Here is an 18,422-nt window from a genome sequence, read left to right as displayed (position 1 = left end):
CTCACCCCCCCTTACCCCCTTGGTGTCCATACGTTTGTTCTCTATGTCTGTGTCTCTATTTCTGCTTTGCAAATAAGATCATTCTATACCATTTTTCTAGATTCCACATATATGCATTAATATATGTTATTTGTTTTTCTCTTTCTGACTTACTTCACTCTGTGTGACAGTCTCTAAGTTCATCCACCTCACTACAAATAGTGCAATTTTGTTTCTTTTTATGGCTCAGTAATATTCCATTGTATATATGTGCCACATCTTCTTTATCCATTCCTCTGTCGATGGACAGTTAGGTTGCTTCCATGTCCTGGCTATTGTAAATAGTGCTGCAATAAACGTTGGGGTGTATATGTCTTTTTGAACTATGGTTTTCTCTGGGTATACGCCCACTAGTGGAATTGCTGGGTCATATGGTAGTCCTATTTTTAGATTTTAAGGAACCTCCATACTGTTTTTCATAGTGGCTGCATCAATTTACATTCCCACCAACAGTGCAAGAGTGTTCCCTTTTCTCCACACCATCTCCAGAATTTATTGTTTGTAGATTTTTAAATGATGGCCATTCTGACTGGTGTGAGGTGACATCTCAGTGTAGTATTGATTTGCACTTCTCTAATAATTAGTGATGTTGAAATCTTTACATGTGTTTGTTGGCCATCTGTATGTCTTCTTTGGAGAAATGTCTGTTTAGGTCTTCCGCCCATTTTTTGATTGGGTTGTTTGTTTTTTGATTTTGAGCTGCGTGAGCTGCTTGTGAATTTAGGAGATTAATCCTTTGTCAGGTGCTTCATTTGCAAATATTTTCTCCCATTCTGAGGGTTGTCTTTTCATCTTGTTTATGTTTTCCTTTGCTGTGCAAATGCTTATAAGTTTCATTAGGTCCCATTTGTTTATTTTTGTTTTTATTTCCATTTCTCTAGGAGGTGGGTCAAAAAGGATCTTGCTGTGATTTATGTCATAGAGTGTTCTGCCTATGTTTTCCTCTAAGAGTTTTATAGTGTCTGGCCTTACATTCAGGTCTTTGATCCATTTTGAGTTTATTCTTGTGTATGGTGTCATTCTTTTACATGTCGCCATCCAGTTTTCCCAGCACCACTCATTGAAGAGGCTGTCTTTTCTCCATCTGTATATTCTTGCCTTCTTTGTCATAGATTAGGTGACCATATGTGCATGGGTTTATCTTCCTATCCTGTTCCGTTGGTCTATATTCCTGTTTTGGTGGCAGTACCATACTGTCTTGATTACTGTAGCTTTGTAGTACAGTCTGAAGTCTGGGAGCCTGATACCTCCAGCTGTTTTTCTTTCTCAAGATTGCTTGGGCTAGTCAGGGTCTTTTGTGTTTCCATACAAATTGTAAAATTTTCTGTTCTAGTTCTGTGAAAAATGCCATTGGTAATTTGATAGGGATTGCATTGCATCTGTAGATTGCTTTGGGTAGTATAGTCATTTTGACAATATTGATTCTTTCAGTCCAAGAACATGGTATATCTCTCGATCTGTTTGTGTCATCTTTGATTTCTTTCATCAGCATCTTATAATTTTCTGTGTACAGGTCTATTGCCTCCTTAGGTAGGTTTATTCCTAGGTATTTTATTCTTTTTGTTGCAGTGGTAAATGGGAGTGTTTCCTTAATTTATTTTTCTGACTTTTCATTGTTAGTGTATAGGAATGCAAGAGATTTCTGTGTATTAATTTTGTATCCTGCAACTTTACTAAATTCATTGATTAGCTCTAGTAGTTTTCTGGTGGCATCTTTAGGATTTTCTATGTATAGTATCATGTCATCAGCAAACAGTGACAGTTTTACTTTTTCTTTTCCAATTTGGATTCCTTTTTCTTCTCTGATTACCATGGCTAGGACTTTCAAGACTATGTACAATAATAGTGGCAAGAGTGGACACCCTTGTCTTGCTCCTGATCTTAGAGGAAATGCTTTCAGCTTTTCACCATTGAGAATAATGTTTGCTGTGGCTTTGCCATACATGGCCATTATTATGTTGAGGTAGGTTACCCCTATGCCCACTTTCTGGAGAGTTTTTATCATAAATGTGTGCTGAATTTTGTCAAAAGCTTTTCCTGCATCTATTGAGATGATCGTATGGTTTTTCTCCTTCAATTTCTTAATATGGTGTATCACATTGATTGATTTGCATATACTGAAGAATCCTTGCATCCCTGGGATAAATCCCACTTGATCATAGTGTATCATGCTTTTAATGTGCTTTTGGATTTGGTTTGCTAGTATTTTGTTTAGGATTTTTGCATCTATATTCATCAGTGATATTGGCCTGTAATTTTCTTTTTTTGTGATATTTTGGTTTTGGCATCAGTGTAACGGTGGCCTCGTAGAATGAGTTGGAAGTGTTCCTCCCTCTGCAATTTTTTGGAAGAGTTTGAGATGGATAGGTGTTAACTCTTCTGTAAATGTTTGATAGAATTTGTCTGTGAAGCCATCTGGTCCTAGACTTTTGTTTGTTGGAAGATTTTTAATCACAGTTTCAGTTTCATTACTTGTGATTGGTCTGCTCATATCTTCTATTCTCTCCCAGTTTAGTCTTGGAAGGTTGTACTTTTCTAAGAATTTGTCCATTTCGTCCAGGTTATCCATTTATTGGCATATAGTTGCTTGTAGTAGTCTCTTATGATCCTTTGTGTTTCTGTGGTGTCTGTTTTAACTTCTCCTCTATCATTTCTAATTTTATTGATTTGAGTCATCTCCCTTTTTTTCTTGATGAGTCTGGCTAAAGGTTTATCAATTTTGGTTATCTTTTCAAAGAACCAGCTCTTAGTTTTATTGATCTTTGCTATTGTTTCCTTCACCTCTATTTCATTTATTTCTGCTCTGATTTTTATGATTTCTTTCCTTCTGCTAACTTCGGGGTTTTTTTTTTTTTTTTTTTTTTTGGTTCTTCTTTCTCTAGTTGTTTTATGTGTATGGTTAGGATATTTATTTGAGATTTTTCTTATTTCTTGAGGTAGGATTGTATTGCTATAAAGTTCCCTCTTAGAACTTATTTTGCTGCATCCCATAGGTTTTGGGTCATCGTGTTTTTGTTGTCAATTGTTTATAGGTATTTATTGATTTCCTCTTTGATTTCTTCAGTGATTTCTTGGTTATTTAGTAGCATATTGTTTAGCCTGCATGTGTTTACATTTTTCACAGTTTTTTCCCCCTGTAATTGATTTCTAATCTCATAGTGTTGTGGTTGGAAAAGATGCTTGATACGATTTCAATTTTTTAAAATTTCCTGAGGCTTGATTTGTGACCAAAGATGTGATCTTTTGGTTCTTCTTTCTCTAGTTGTTTTATGTGTATGGTTAGGATATTTATTTGAGATTTTTCTTATTTCTTGAGGTAGGATTGTATTGCTATAAAGTTCCCTCTTAGAACTTATTTTGCTGCATCCCATAGGTTTTGGGTCATCGTGTTTTTGTTGTCAATTGTTTATAGGTATTTATTGATTTCCTCTTTGATTTCTTCAGTGATTTCTTGGTTATTTAGTAGCATATTGTTTAGCCTGCATGTGTTTACATTTTTCACAGTTTTTTCCCCCTGTAATTGATTTCTAATCTCATAGTGTTGTGGTTGGAAAAGATGCTTGATACGATTTCAATTTTTTAAAATTTCCTGAGGCTTGATTTGTGACCAAAGATGTGATCTATCCTGGAGAATGTTCCATGTGCACTTGAGAAGAAAGTGTATTCTGCTGCTTTTGGATGGAATGTCCCATAAATATCAGTTAAGCCTATCTGTTCTAATGTGTCATTTAAGGCTTGGGTTTCCTTATTTATTTTCTGTCTGGATGATCTGTCTGTTGGTATAAGTGGGATGTTAAAGTCCCCCACTGTTATTGTGTTACTGTCGATTTTCCCTTTGATGGCTGTTAGCATTTGCCTTATGTCTTGAGGTGCTCCTATGTTTGGTGCATATATATTTACAACTGTTATATCTTCTTCTTGGATTGATCCCTTGATCCCTTGTCTCTTTGAAGTCTTTATTTTAAAGTCTATTTTGTCTGAAATGAGTATTGTTACTCCAGTTTTCTTTTGATTTCCCTTTGCATGGAATATCTTTTTCCATCCCCTCACTTTCAGTCTGTATTTCTCCCTAGGTCTGAAGTGGGTCTCTTGTAGACAGCATATATATATGGGTCTTGTATTTGTATCCATTCAGCCAGTCTGTGTCTTTTTTTAAAAAAATTATTTATGTATTTATTTATGGCTGTGTTGGGTCTTCGTTTCTGTGCATGGGCTTTCTCTAGTTGTGGCAAGCGGGGGCCACTCTTCATCGCGGTGCATGGGCCTCTCACTGTCACGGCCTCTCTTGTCAGAGAGCACAAGCTCCAGACGCGCAGGCTCAGTAGTTGTGGCTCCGTGGCATGTGGGATTTTCCCAGACCAGGGCTCGAATCCATGTCCCCTGCATTGGCAGGCAGATTCTCAACCACTGCACCACCAGGGAAGCCCTCAGTTTGTGTCTTTTGCTTAGAGCACTTAATCCATTTACATTCAAGGTAATTATCAATATGTATTTTCCTATTACCATCTTCTTAATTATTTTGGGTTTGTTTCTGTACGTCTTTTTTCTTCTCTTGTGTTTCATGCCTAAAGAAGTTCCTTTAGCATTTGTTGTAAAGCTGGTTTAGTGGTGCTGAATTTGCTTAGCTTTTGCTTGTCTCTAAAGCTTTTGATTTCTCCGTTGAATCTCAATGAGGGCCTTGCTGGGTAGAGTAATTTTTGCTGTAGGTTTTTCCCTTTCATCACTTTAAATATATCCTGTCACTCCCTTCTGGCCTGCAGAATTTCTGCTGAAAAATCAGCTGATAACCTCATGGGGATTCCCTTGTATGTTATTTGTTGTTTTTCCCTTGCTGCTTTCAATATTTTTTATTTGTATTTAATTTGTTAGTTTGATTAATACGTGTCTTGGTGTGTTTCTCCTTGGGTTTATCCTGTATGGGACTCTCTGTGCTTACTGGACTTGGTTGGCTTTCCCATGTTAGGGAGCTTTTCAACTATAATCTCTTCAAATATTTTCTCAGACCTTTTCTTTTTCTCTTCTCTTTCTGGGACCCCTATAATTCAAATGTTGGTGCATTTAACTTTGTCCCAGAGGTCTCTGAGACTGCCTTCATTTCTTTTCATTCTTTTGTCTTTATTCTGCTCTGTGGCAGTTATTTCCACCATTCTATCTTCCAGCTCACTTATCTGTTCTTTTGCCTGAGTTATTCTGGCATTGATTCCTTCCAATTTATTTTTTATTTCAGTTATTTTGTTGTTCATCACTGTTTGTTTGTTCTTTATTTCTTCTAGGTCCTTGTTAAACATTTCTTGTATTTTCTCGATTCATGCCTCCAATCTATTTCCAAGATTTTGGATCATCTTTACTATCATTACTGTGAATTCTTTTTCAGGTGGATTGCCTATTTCCTCTTCATTTATTTGGTCTTGTGGGTTTTTATCTTGCTCCTTCACCTGCAACATATTCCTCTGTCTTCTCATTTTGTCCAACTTAGTGTGTTTGAGTTCTCCTTTCCACAGGCTGCAGGGTCATTGTTCTTCTTGTTTCTGGTGTCTGCCCATGGTGGGTGAGCTTGGTCCAGTGGCTTGTGTAGGTTTCCTGCTGGGAGGGACTGGTACCTGTGCTCTTGTAGGTGGAGCTGGATCTTGTCCTTCTGATGGGCAGGGCCACATCAGGTGATATGTTTTGGGGTGTCTGTGAGCTTAGTATGACTTTAGGCAGCCTGTCTGCTGATGGGTGGGTTTGTGTTCCTGTCATGCTTGTTGTTTGGTGTGAGGCGTCCAGCACTGGAGCCTGCAGGCAGTTGGGTGGGGCCATATCTTGGAGTTGAGATGGAGACTTCCTTGGGAGCTCTTGCTGGTTAATATTTCCCGGGGCTGGGAATTCTCTGGCGATCCAGCATCCTGGACTCTGCACTCCCATCCCAGAGCCTCAGGCCCAACCACCCACTGGGGAACCAAGACCCTGCAAGCCACACGGTGTGGCAAAAAAAAAAAGGGGAAGGGGAAGAAAACAAACAGACAAATGAAACCCAAGACAAATAGCAAAGACAAAGACAAAAAACTGTAACAACAGTTAAAGAAACAGAAAAAAGAGAAAAGGAAACCAAATGGACAGACATATAAAACCCAAGACAAATGGTAAAAGCAAAAACAAACAAAAACTAACAAAGAAACACACACATACAAAAGAAACAAAAACAAAGAAAACAAAGAACCAGAGAACAATCAGACAAAGAAAAGAATGCCAAAATAAAATCAAACAATTAAAAACAAAACTAACAAAAAACAGAAAACAAGAAACAAAACAGAAGCAGAATGCAAACAAAAAAAGCAAAGAAAAGATAAAACAGATACACAAAAATGATTTAAAAAATTTAAAACAAAACATAACAAAACAAGGAAAAAACACAAAACAATGAAAAAGTAGAAATAGAAAAATAAAAAATAACAATAAAAAATTAAGACCATTAAAATTTTTAAAATAAAATAATAATAAATAAGAACAGAACAACAGATTAAAAATATTAGTAATAATAATATTTTCCTGGGGTCTCAGCTGTCAGTGTCCTTTCCCCCACCATGAGTCACAGCCAACCTCTGCCTCCCCAGGAGGCCCTCTAATACCTCTAGGTAGGTCTCTGGACACACTGTGGGCACTGTGGGGGCAGCTCAGACTGTGATCTGGCCCAACTCTCACATGTACTTACCCCCATAGACCAGTCTCTGTTGTGGGAACACTGGTTGTCCATTCAGATATTCCATAAATGCAGGGTTTACCAAGCTGATCGCGGGAATTTAATCCATGGCTTGTGCAGCTGCACAGAAAGATTTTCATTCCTCTTCCTTAGCTGCCTCACCCATGGAGCTCAGCTGTGGTTTTAGCCCCACCTCTGTGTGTCGGTCTGCCTTGGTGAGGACAGGACACAGAGGTGGCATGACTGCTGGGGTCACGGGAGCCCCAGTGGCAACAGGTGCATTGGTGGGTGGGGGGTTGGCGGCTGCGAGAGATCCATCTGGATGGTGACGTCTGCAGGGAAACTGGTAGCTACGGGTGCGAGAGATCCAGCCCTGGTGGGAGCCTTTCCTAGAGCTCGGCAGCTGTTGTGAGAGGATCAGCCCTGGCAGGAGCCTTACCTAATGCCTGACAGCAGGCACAAGAAGGCCAGCCCTGGTAGGGGCTTTTCCTGGCGCCTGGCAGCAGGCGTGTGTGTGCCAGCCTTTGCAGGACATTTCCTAGTACCCAGGAGCATGTGTGAAAAGGCCAGCCCTAGTAGGGGTTTTTCATAGTGCCTGGCAGCAGGCACATGTGTGCCAGCCTTGGTGGAGGCCTTTCCTATTGCCCAGCAGCAGGCATGAGAAGGCCAGCCCTGGAAGGGGCTTTTCCTAGTACCTGGAGGCAGGCACGTGTGTGCCAGCCTTGGCAGGGGCCTTTTCTTAGTGCCTGGTGGGGGCAGAGGCTGGCATGTGGGAAGAGAGAGGATGCAATGGTGGCTCCACCCCCTGCACATCACTCAACAGCGTCACCTTGCTTCTGTGGCAGTCTGGATTTCCTCCATAAGAATTCCCATTTCTGGATTACCTCCTTCCTGTCCCCTCAGGCTGTCTCCTCGCAGCCAATGGCAGTCTTCTCCCCGGCTTTGCTCTCCAATGTCCACATTCCAGCTCCCAGCCCTCATACACTGGCAGACACACATCCCAGTCTGGGGCCCACAGGGCTGTGGCATGAACCATCTGTGTAGGTCACACTCTGTCCTGTCTGCCACAGACCAGCTGTTTCACCCTCCTCTGACAGCCTCAGATGCTCCTTCTGTCCCAACTGATTTCCCTGTTGATGAGCGGGATTCCCCGGATGTGGAAACCTCTCATCTTCCTCAGCTCCCCATCAGGGGCACAGGTCCCATCCCGCTTCCTCTCCTCTTCTTTTCCCCTTCTCTTTCTTTCATCCTATCTGGTTATGAAGGGATCTTTCCTGTCCTTTCCGGTTTCCACGGTCTTCTGCTAGTGTTCAGCCAGTGCTCTGTGTGAATTGTTCCATCTGTAGGTGTATTCCTGATGCATTTGTGAAGAGAGATAAACTCCACATTCTCCTATTCCTCCGCCATTTTTTCTATGTTTTTATTGACTTGTAGAAGTTATCTATATGCATTTTGGATATGAGAATTTCTTTTTTTTGGTCACACACCTGCCTTTATTGTGAGCAGCAGGTGGAACACTTCCAGCATAGCAGGAAAAAAAATGAATTTACAAAAGCAGGGATTCAGTTAAGCCACCTGGTTGGAACCCTTGGGAGTTCATATTGTAGATGCTGACCCAGCGCAGCAGGAAGAGGACTCCAAAGCCCATGAAAAATGAGGCCACCAAAGAGATGAGGAGCTCCTTGTAGATATCCCAAGTGTATTTGGTGGAGGTGACCTCATAAATGAAGAACCAGGCAGTGAAGAACATGCCAATGGCCAACAGCCCCACGGTCAGATGTGGAAAGACAGCCAGGTTCACTGGGCTGGTGTATCTTCTCAGGGACTCAAGCTCCATATTTTTTGTTTGTTTGTTTTTTTTGCAGTATGTGGGCCCCTCACTGTTGTGGCCTCTCCTGTTGCGGAGCATAGGCTCCAGACGTGCAGGCTCAGCGGCCATGGCTCACGGGTCCAGCCGCTCCACGGCATGTGGGATCTTCCCAGACCAGGGCACGAACCCGTGTGCCCTGCATTGGCAGGTGGACTCTCAACCACTGCGCCACCAGGGAAGCCCCAACAGCCATCTTTAACCAGAAATTTTCTTGTATCTTTAAGCAGTTAAACATTCCTGGAAACAGATCTCCTCTGGAAGACATTTATAATGTTTGTAATTTTTTACTATTGAAAATGATGCTTTGATCCCTATCCCTTCCCAGAATGTTTGTGCATCTCTGTTCCTTTTCTAGCATAAAAGCCCAGAGACTGGGTCAAAGTTTTGACAATGTTAAAACTTTTAAGATATATTGCCAGGTGGCCTAAAAATGTGCATCATTTTACCAATGTTTTTTACTTATGCTTACAAAAATCATTCTAAGCCTTCAGTGGAAAGGTCTCCTATATTTTCGTTATTTTAAAGTATCTTTGATCCCTCTAAAAATTGTTTATGGCAAAGCTAGGGTGTGACTTTCTTTTTCTTTTTCCAATAGTTCATTAGTTCTTGTTAAATCAGTTTTCAACCCTGCTGGACATTTATGCTTCCTTCCCTCCTCACACTGGGCTTAGGGCTGGCCCTGGCATTTGGGAGGGACACATACAGGGTGGGACCAGCTTCTGGGCCTGGACTCTCAAGGATGACTGTTTCCTGGCAGCCCTACCATGACACCAGCAGCCTCCCTCACTGACACTGAAATAGCACCTTTACCAGCCACCAAGTTAACTGGCATCTCAGGAAGTCTTTGTCATCAAACTGTAGGGTATGAGCAGAGACGTAAACTGTTCAGAGATGCGTTCGTATTCATGACAAAGATTTGACCTCATGCAGTTTTGGGGATGGTTACACAGTCTCTACGAAGCTGTTCATTTGGAAGTCCATGTAGGCAGGAGGGAATGGAGACAGATGGAGGTGTCTTAGCAGGATGTGCTATTGCCCTTTGTACTGTGGTAAGCACACCCTGGCCAATCCAGGAGCTCCAGCATGAGCTGGAGGTCCTCACTGGCCACAGGGGAGCACCCAGGCCTGGCACCCACCCCTTGGGCACAAAAGCACATAGCTCTCCTCCACTTACTTTTTCCAAATCCCACACAAAATATTCCTGGGGTGTCCAGGCTGCCTGAATCTTCAGGAAGAAGCCATGGGAAATGCAGGTCCAGCCTGGCAAATGGTGATATTTGGCAGTCAGGGCTCCGAGAGATGAAGCGGCAGCTGGCAGAGTCTGGAACCTGTTGCTGAGCCTAACAGCCATCCCTGTGGCCTCAGAGGAACCTGAAAATGTTGGGGTGAGTTCCCAATTCTGGGGCCAGGCACTGGGGAACATGCTGACCACCGGGGAGGCCAGTGAGCCCCATGGAACAGGAACACCTTTCAGGGCACCTTATCTGGGCCATCTGACTGAATATGGTGGTCTTGGTGTCAGAACTCCACCCAGGCCTGGATGGGAGAGTGAGGCTGTTCCCTGGGGGGATAGGAATGCATGGGCGCAAGGGGCCAGGAAAAGCCTGGATGCAGGATTCGTGCTCCCTAGCCCCAACAGGGAGACTGCAGGCTGGGCGGGAGTCCCAGCCATGAGGATGGGACTTCAAAAATGGGACACTGGCCCTGCACCTGGCATACTCCAGTATAACCCCTAAGTGCAAATAGCTCCCCTTCCACCGAGTCCCAACCTGTGGTCCAGGTGGAATGGTGTCTCAGTCTGAGTGCCTTCCCCTTCTCTCTGCTGGCCCTACAGATGTGGGAGTGTCTCTGGAGTGGCACTGCCCCTGTTAGCTGTGGATAAACCAAGGGAGGAAAAGAGACCATTCAGAAAATTGGTTTGGAGTAGATTACAGAAATGAAATCTTTTCTCCAAATAGGGGGTAGATTATTTCTGCTTTAATTAACAATTTTAAAGTTGAAAAACATATTTAAAGATTTCCATTGAGACTCTCTTTGACCCATAGATTATTTAGAAGTGTGTTGTCTAGTTTCAGAGTGTTTAGAGGATTTCCAGATGTCTTTTGTGGCATTGATTTCTAGTTTAATGCCACTGTGGTCAGAGAACACACCCTGTATGATTTCAATTCTTTTAAACTTGTTGGGGTTTATTTCACACCATGAGGTATGGTCCATCTTGGCAAATGTTCCATGGGTGTTTGTAAAGAATGTACTTTGGGTGGTGTCTATCAGACCCTCTTGGTCAATGGGTTGTTGAGTTCTTAAATGTCTTTGCTCATTTTCTGTCTAGTAGTTCTACCAATTGCTGACAGGGGTGTTGACGTCTCCAACTATAATTGTGGATTTGTCTACATCTCCTTTCAGCTCTATCAGTTTTCAATTCATGGATTTTGAGGCTCTGTTGTTTGCTGTGTACATATTTGAAAATTAAAATGAAAGTGCAACATGTCACAATATGTGGGATGCAGCTAAACAGTGTGGAGAGGAAAATTTATAACACTGAATGCTTACGTTAGAAAAGGGGACAGGTCTCAAGTCAATATTCTAAGTTCCTGTCTCAAGAGACTAGAAAGAGAAGCAAAATAAAACAAAAGCAAGAAGTAAGAAATAAAAAACAGAAAACAATAATCAATTTTTAAAAGCTAGTCTTTAAAATTGTTTATAAACTCTAGCATGACTGAAGAATGTAAAAAGAGAGAAGACACAAATCACCAAAATCAGGATGAAACAGGGGACATCACTACAGACCCTGGGACATTACAAAGATAATAAAGTAAGCTATGAACAACTTTATACTTATAAATCCAACAACTTAGAAGAGATGAATCAATTCCTCACAAACTATAAACTACCAAGACTCAACCAAGATGAAATAAGCTACCTGAATAGTCCTATAACCATTTCAAAAAATTGGTGTAAATAAAAAGCACCACCCCCCAAAGAAATCCCCATGACTAGAAGAAATCACACCAATTTTATACAATTTCTTCTAGGAAACAGAAGAGATGGGAATAGATCCCAACTGATGTTAGGAAGTTAGTATTACCCTGCGTGATACCCAAACCAGGCAAAAACAGTACCAAAGAGAGATAGAGATAGAGAGAGACAGGGAGGCAGAGATAGAGACAGAGCCGGAGAGAACTACAGACTAATATCACTTATGAACTTAAAAATAAAAATTCTCAGCAAAATATTAACAAAATGAACTTAGCAATGTATAAAATGAATTAAATACTATGGCCAAGTGGGATTCATTCCAGATATGTGTCTTGGTCAACCGTTGAAAATCAATCAATGTAATCCATCACATCAACAGGCTAAAGAAGAAAAATCATATGCTTATAGTGATATAGAAAAAGCATTTGAAAAAACCCATCCACTTATGAAAAAAACTCTCATCAAACTAGGACGTGAGGAGAATTTTCCCTACTGATAAATAACACCTAAAACCGCCCCCTACACCTAACATCATACTTAAAGGTGAAAGATGAAAGCTTTCCCCGTAATGTTCGAGAACAATGATGTCTGCTTTCACCACTCTTTTTCAACATAGTATTGGAAGTTCTATTGGCAGATGACACGATTCTCTATTGTATGTAGGAAATCCCAGTGAACCTTTCAAAAGAAAAAAGCCAAACCTTCTAGCACTAAGTAAGCTCTGTATGGTTGTGTGTAAGATCAACATACAAAAGTCAATCACATTTCCATATACTTACAACAAACATGTGGAAACTGAAATGTAAAACACAATATTGTTTATAATCACTCCAAAGAAAATGAAATACTCAGTTATAAACTTGACAAAACGTGCAGGATCTTTATGCTGAAATTACAAAATGATGATTTTAAGGAGTCAAAGAAAACCTAAATAAATACACATTTTGTATTCATGGATTAGAAGACCCAACATAGCAAATATGCCAATTCTCTCCAAATTTGTCTATAGGTTTAATGTAATTCTTATCAGAATCCCAGTAAGATTTTTTTTTTTTTGGTAGGCACACACAAGCTTATTCTAAAACTTATATGGAAAGGTGCAGGCCTTAGAAAGCCTAAAACAGTCTTGAAAAAGAAGAACAAAGTGGAAGAATCACCCTATCCAACGTTAAGACTTGCTATATAGTTCCAGAAATCAAGATGGTGTGCTATCAGCAGAGGGTTAGACACATACATGAACAGAACAGTGAATCCAGAAATAGCTCCACTCAAATATGCACAAAAGCAGTTCAATGGAGGAAGAAGCCTTTATAACAAACGGTGCTGAAGCAACGGGATGTCCATAGACAAAAAACTGAACCTCAACCTAAACCTCACACTTTATATAAAAACTCAAAATGGATCATGGACTTAAAGATAAACTGTAAAACTATAAAACTTTTATTTAAAAAATAGAAGAAATCTTCAGAATCTTGGCTTAGGCAAAGAGTTTAGGCATAACTCCAAAAGCATGACCATAAAAGGAAATACTAAATTAAAGTTTTGCTCTGAAAAAGCCCGGGTGAGGAGGATGAAAAGACAAATTACAGACTGGGAGAAAATATTTGCAAACCAGCATCTGACAAAAGAAACCATACCTACAATATATAAAGAACATGCAAAACTCAATGTTAAAAAATTCAATTAGAAAATGGGCAAAAGATGAATAGACATTTCACCAAAGAGGCAATAAAATCCATTAATGTTCAACATTATTAGCCATTAGGGGGATGCAAATTAAAGCCACAATGAGATACCACTGCATGCTTATAAGAACAACTAAACTAAAAAGACAGTGACAGCCCCAAATACTGGTGAGAATGTGGAGAAACTAGATCTCTTGTACATTGCTGGTGGGAATGTAAAACAGTGCAGCCACTCTGGAAAACAGTTTGACAGTTTCTTACAAAACTAAACATGCAGCTACCACATGACCCAGCCATTGCTGTCCCAAGCATTTATCTCAGACGAATAAAACTTATGTTCACATAAAACCTGTACACAAATGTTAACAGCAGTTTTATTCATAATAACCAGAAACTGGACACAGCCCAGATGCCCCTCAATGTGTGAATGGTATATCCATACAGTAGAATCCTATGAAGCAATCAAAAGGAAGGGGCTATTGATACACTTGACAACCTGGATGGTTCTCCAGGAAATTTTGCTTAGTGCAAAAGCCAATCCCCAAAGGTTACTGTACGATTCCATATATATAGCATTCCTGAACTGACAAAATGATAGATGGAGAGTGGATTAGTAGATGCCAGGGGGGTGTGGCTATAAAAGGGCAGCATAAGGGATCTCCATGAGTGATGGAGATGTTCAGTGTGACTGTGGTGGACAAATGAACTTCCATGTGTGATAAAAGTGCATAGAACTAAACACACATGCACACAGATGAGTTCATGTAGCAAGGTCGATGCATTTTGTCAATGTCAGTTTCCTGGCTGTCATATTGTCCATTAGGAGAAGCCCGGTGAAGGGTACAGGAGTCTCTTATTATTTTTAACAATTGCATGTGAATCTACATTTCTTTCAAAACAAGTTTTAAACATTTGAATAAACATGTTAAAATGTTTATTATGCATCCAAGTCTCCAACACACATCTCACAGAGGATGAAGTGGTGTGAACAGATGGTGTCCCACTGTGAAGAATAAGCTCCATGTCCCTTTGGCATCTGTCCCAGGACAGGTCCTGTGCTGGGCACTGCAGAGAAGCTATGTTTACGCTGGCCTGGATGCCGGTTGGGAAGCTGGCTGGGATGTTGGGTGAGGATGCTAAGCCAGGATGCTGGCTGAGATACTGGGCCTTTCCCTCCCCGACCTGCAGGGGGCAGTCTGGCCATGCAGTGATGGGGCCCGCAGTGGAGGCTCTGCAGGGCTCGGCTTCTGAGTACCAGCTGTGTGAGTAGCAGCTCCTCCCCTCCCCTCCCCTCCCCTGGAGATCCCAAACAGAGTAAATTAAGCAAACTGCTCCCTCCCTCCCTCCCTCCCTCACACACACAGACACACACACACACACACACACACACGTGCACACACATGCACGCATGTGCGTCCCAGAGCCCATGAGCTCATTCTACCCATGGCTAGCAGGCTGGGTGGGATCATTTCTCCTTGAGCTCTTTGTCCGGCTCAGTTTCAAATGACTCATGAGTGGCTTTCACCATCTCCCCAAGGAGCTCCCCTTCCAGGCCCCATAAACCTTCCCAATTAGGCCCCAATTAGGCAATGTTTTCTGATAAGCAGCTGTTCACCCACTCCTTCCAGACCACCTGAGAGAACCACTCCCTGTTCATCTGGGCAGCATCTGGGCAGCGCAAGCTCCCCAGTCTGGCCCTCCTAGATCCTTCCCAAACCTCATTCTCATCATGCTGTTGGCTGGGCAGCTGAGGCCTGAGTGGCTGAGGAGTGGGTGGGCATCAGCTGGGAAGGTGGTCCTCTGTGCGTTCTCTCTGTCTCTGTCTCTGGCCCTGGGAGAAGGCGACCGAGAAAGTCACTGAATTGACAATTGAGGCCTTGCTTCTGCATCCAACCTAGGCCTTAAAGATGTCGGGTGGGCCTGGCCCAGGGAGGTGGGCTGCCCTTGCCCAGCCTGGGGTCATGGTGGGCACCCCCAGCTTTGCAGGAGTTTGCTGTTCTGCTGAGACCTGGGTAGCCCCCTCTGCATGGCTGGGTGTCAACATGCTCAGGACCCACTGCTGTGCATGATTCTGGCAGTTCACAGGGCCAACCAAGGTCTCCATGAAGTTGGATGTTTGCAAAAGTGCCAGTGAGCCGTCACAACCTACCACCCTTGTCTTTCCTGTCTCGGGGTGGGCTTTGTTTCACAGCACACATCCCTCCCTGGCGCTGATGAGGTCCTCTTGGAGCTGTGCCCATCAGCCCCTTGGAGAGCACTGCCATAATTCTGGTTAGGAACATGTACAGGGTAGAGACGCAGCGCAGCCTGGACCACTCCTTGCTTTCCCTCATGCTGCACAGGGTGGCTGCAGCCCCCACACTAGTGTCAGCTTGTCCTGCCTCATACTCTGGATGTCCTTTCCCAGAAAGCTGGCCTGTGCCAAGCAGGCTTGGGTGGCCATGGCACCCAAGGGGAATAAAAAAAGCCCCAAGCCGAGGCTTCTCTAACAGAAACACGGGGCCACTTTACCATTGGCCAGAGCATGCTATGCTGGAAGAAAAAGCTCTGACCTCCTTGGATAACACATCCTCCTCATGCTGTGCTGAGGCCAGCAAGATTATCTGGAGGTGGCTTAGCTGGTGAAAGCAGGAGACTCGGATCATGTGTTTGCCACTGCCCCACCCCCACTTGCTTTGTGTCCTTTGAGCTATTTTGCTGAGTTCTCTAGGCCTCAGTTTACCATCCAGGGTGAACTGAACCAGGTGCTGGTCTGTCAGTGGCTGTTCCACGTTAATTTACCTTCCTTCTCCACGCTGGGCAGACACAGTGAGGCCAGGCCAACGTGGGATGGCCAGGGGAGGTGTTGCAGGTGACCAGAAGCTGCAAAGGTGGGCTGGGGCTGGGTGTCGGGGAGGCAGAAGTTGTGGACACAGAGGTGTGAAGCACCTGGCCCCCTCTGAAGAGGTCCAGACTGCATGGGCACCTTGAGGTCTGTAGGCAGTAGGGCCACCTTGGCCATGGAGGAGATGGGAATGCAGGCAGGGGCGGGGCGAGGAGGTCAGACCTGATGGGGAAGTATGAGGCCTGGGAGACTCCTGGGTGAGGGAACCTGTGTCCCCAGGTCCAGCTGGGGTGGGGGTAGCTGGTGGCACCACCTCAGTTGCTGCCATTACCCCAGGCACAGGGGGCAAGGGCGGCCTCTCCCAGACCCTCAGGTGTATTCCCAACGGCACTCTGCACCGGGCACTGCCCCCCCCCGCCCCGACTCCACTCCACTCCCATGTTGCATGGCCCGGCAGAGCCTGGTCCTCCTATAGACCTTGGTTCTCACTCCCTGGACTGAAGGGGTCTCTCAGAATCCCTCCCCTGCTGATACCTGGGGGAGGCTTAGCACTCAAAATCAGGTGCCATAGGGCCACTCAGTCTGGCTGGGGTAGCCCCCCAAGCTGCTATGAGCTGACAGCCCCCAGTGAAAGCAGAACTCCAGCCCTCCTTCCCCTTCCACAGACGGTGCTCATCTCTCCAGTCCCCTTTTTGCCAACTATAGCCCTGCCAGTCACTGGCTGGAACCTCAGCTGGCCGCCTCTTTCCTTGGGACTTTCTGGGTGGCCAGAAGAGAACCCTCCACTCCCCACAGAATGGAACTCTATAAGGCCTACAGCGTCTTCCAGACACACATTTACAATCTCACACTTCATTTTTTTGGACGTAATCTCTGTGCCTTTAAACATGTCATCACTTTGCATCCCCTCACCCCATGCCTCACACTTCCCGGGTGTGGGAGCCAGCCCTTCAGGTGGAGGCCCTGGGGGCTGTGTTGAGGCCCTCAGAGGTGGGGATGACAGGGTGTCCCTAAGCCCTGCAGTCCAGGTGGGCTGGGGCTGCTTTGGTTGGTGTTCTCTTTGCTGTGCCAGCCCTGTTGGTGAGGTGGCCGAGTGTGGTGTGAGCAGATGAGGGCATTGGAGGGCCCCCTCCCACAGGAGGAGTCCCCGGAGTGGGGAATGATGTGAGGCTGGTCACACCCACAGAGAGGCAGAACTATGGGCAGAGGTTTCTACAGTGTGACATTACAACTTAGAAACACGACTACCTGGAGTTGGATGGGTCTCAGATGGGGAAACTGAGGCCCAGAGAGGAAGTGATTTGCTCAGGCCCCATCTTCTCTCCACCCTCTTCTCACCCAGCCAAGCACCCAGGTCCCCAGGAAGGACGGTGTATGCTCACCTGGGTGGCTTTCTAAGAGAGGTGAGAGCCCAAGGATATGTCTTGCTCTACGGGCCACTGTCAGGGAACATCTTTGGCCCTCCTGTTTTGCCTCGCAGCACTGTCCTGACACAGGTCACAAAGCAGTAGATCCTCAGAGCCCACTAGCCCAGCCTTTGGTGGGTGCTCAGACCCCCAGACCCTGGGTCATTGTGCCCAGAAGCACTAACTCTGAGTACAGATGTCTGATAGGGAGCTGGGCTCTCCCCTTCAGGCCCAGGACTTGAGGGCTCTGGCAGCCCTGGCCCAGTGGGCCCATGGAGCCTCTAGTGTCATCTGAAGGCTGGCATTTCGTGGACACTTATCCCACAGCCTGGACCCCAGAGCAGTGCTCTCCTCACTGGTCTGTGGCTGTTGACATGGAGAACCCTTGGCTCAGGGGTTTCTAAGGATTCTCCTTGGCCCCATCCTGTGTCTGGTAATTCGTGTTACCTGTTTTAATTTTGGTTTTCGGTTCTCGGACACTGACTTGCTTTAGCAGTGGCTCTGCGTCATCTCTCCTCCGTGTCCCTGGCAACTCCTCTTGCCTCTAGCAGCGCCAAGACCCCTTTGTCCAGTTCTCACAGTACAGAGGTTCTGAGAAGGAGGTCACCCGAGGATCAGCGCTGGCAGTGACCTCAGCCTCTAGTTCACCTCCCTTGATTTAAGGATAGGAAGAGAGAGGTCCCAAAATGTTGAGCGACCCGGCCCGCACCATCCCTCATCAGGTCGCCTCATTCCCAGGACAGCAAACCAGGGAGCAGAGCCCCTCTGGCCTCGCTTCCTGAACTGTCAGTCTTCGCAAAAGGCAGGGGCATCACCTGCTGGCTTGTCTCCCCTTTCACGCAAACTCCTCCGGGAGCCGAGGCGCGCGCTCCAGCTCCGGACTGACACCGGAGTCCCCTGCGGCACCACCCCTTGCGTCGTGGCCAAGAGCTCCGCCTTGGCC

The 18,422-nt window shown here is 44.6% G+C and overlaps 1 pseudogene; it reads right to left on the bottom strand.

Annotated features, from left to right (window-relative positions):
• Positions 1-6,970: 6,970 nt before the first annotated feature.
• LOC103069827 (transmembrane protein 258 pseudogene) lies at positions 6,971-8,555 on the bottom strand (annotated as a pseudogene).
• Positions 8,556-18,422: the final 9,867 nt, after the last annotated feature.

This window comes from Lipotes vexillifer, unplaced genomic scaffold, assembly GCF_000442215.2.
Source record: "Lipotes vexillifer unplaced genomic scaffold, Lipotes_vexillifer_v1.1 scaffold814, whole genome shotgun sequence".
NCBI lineage: Eukaryota > Metazoa > Chordata > Mammalia > Artiodactyla > Lipotidae > Lipotes > Lipotes vexillifer.
This window is presented reverse-complemented; position numbering and strand designations above follow the sequence as displayed.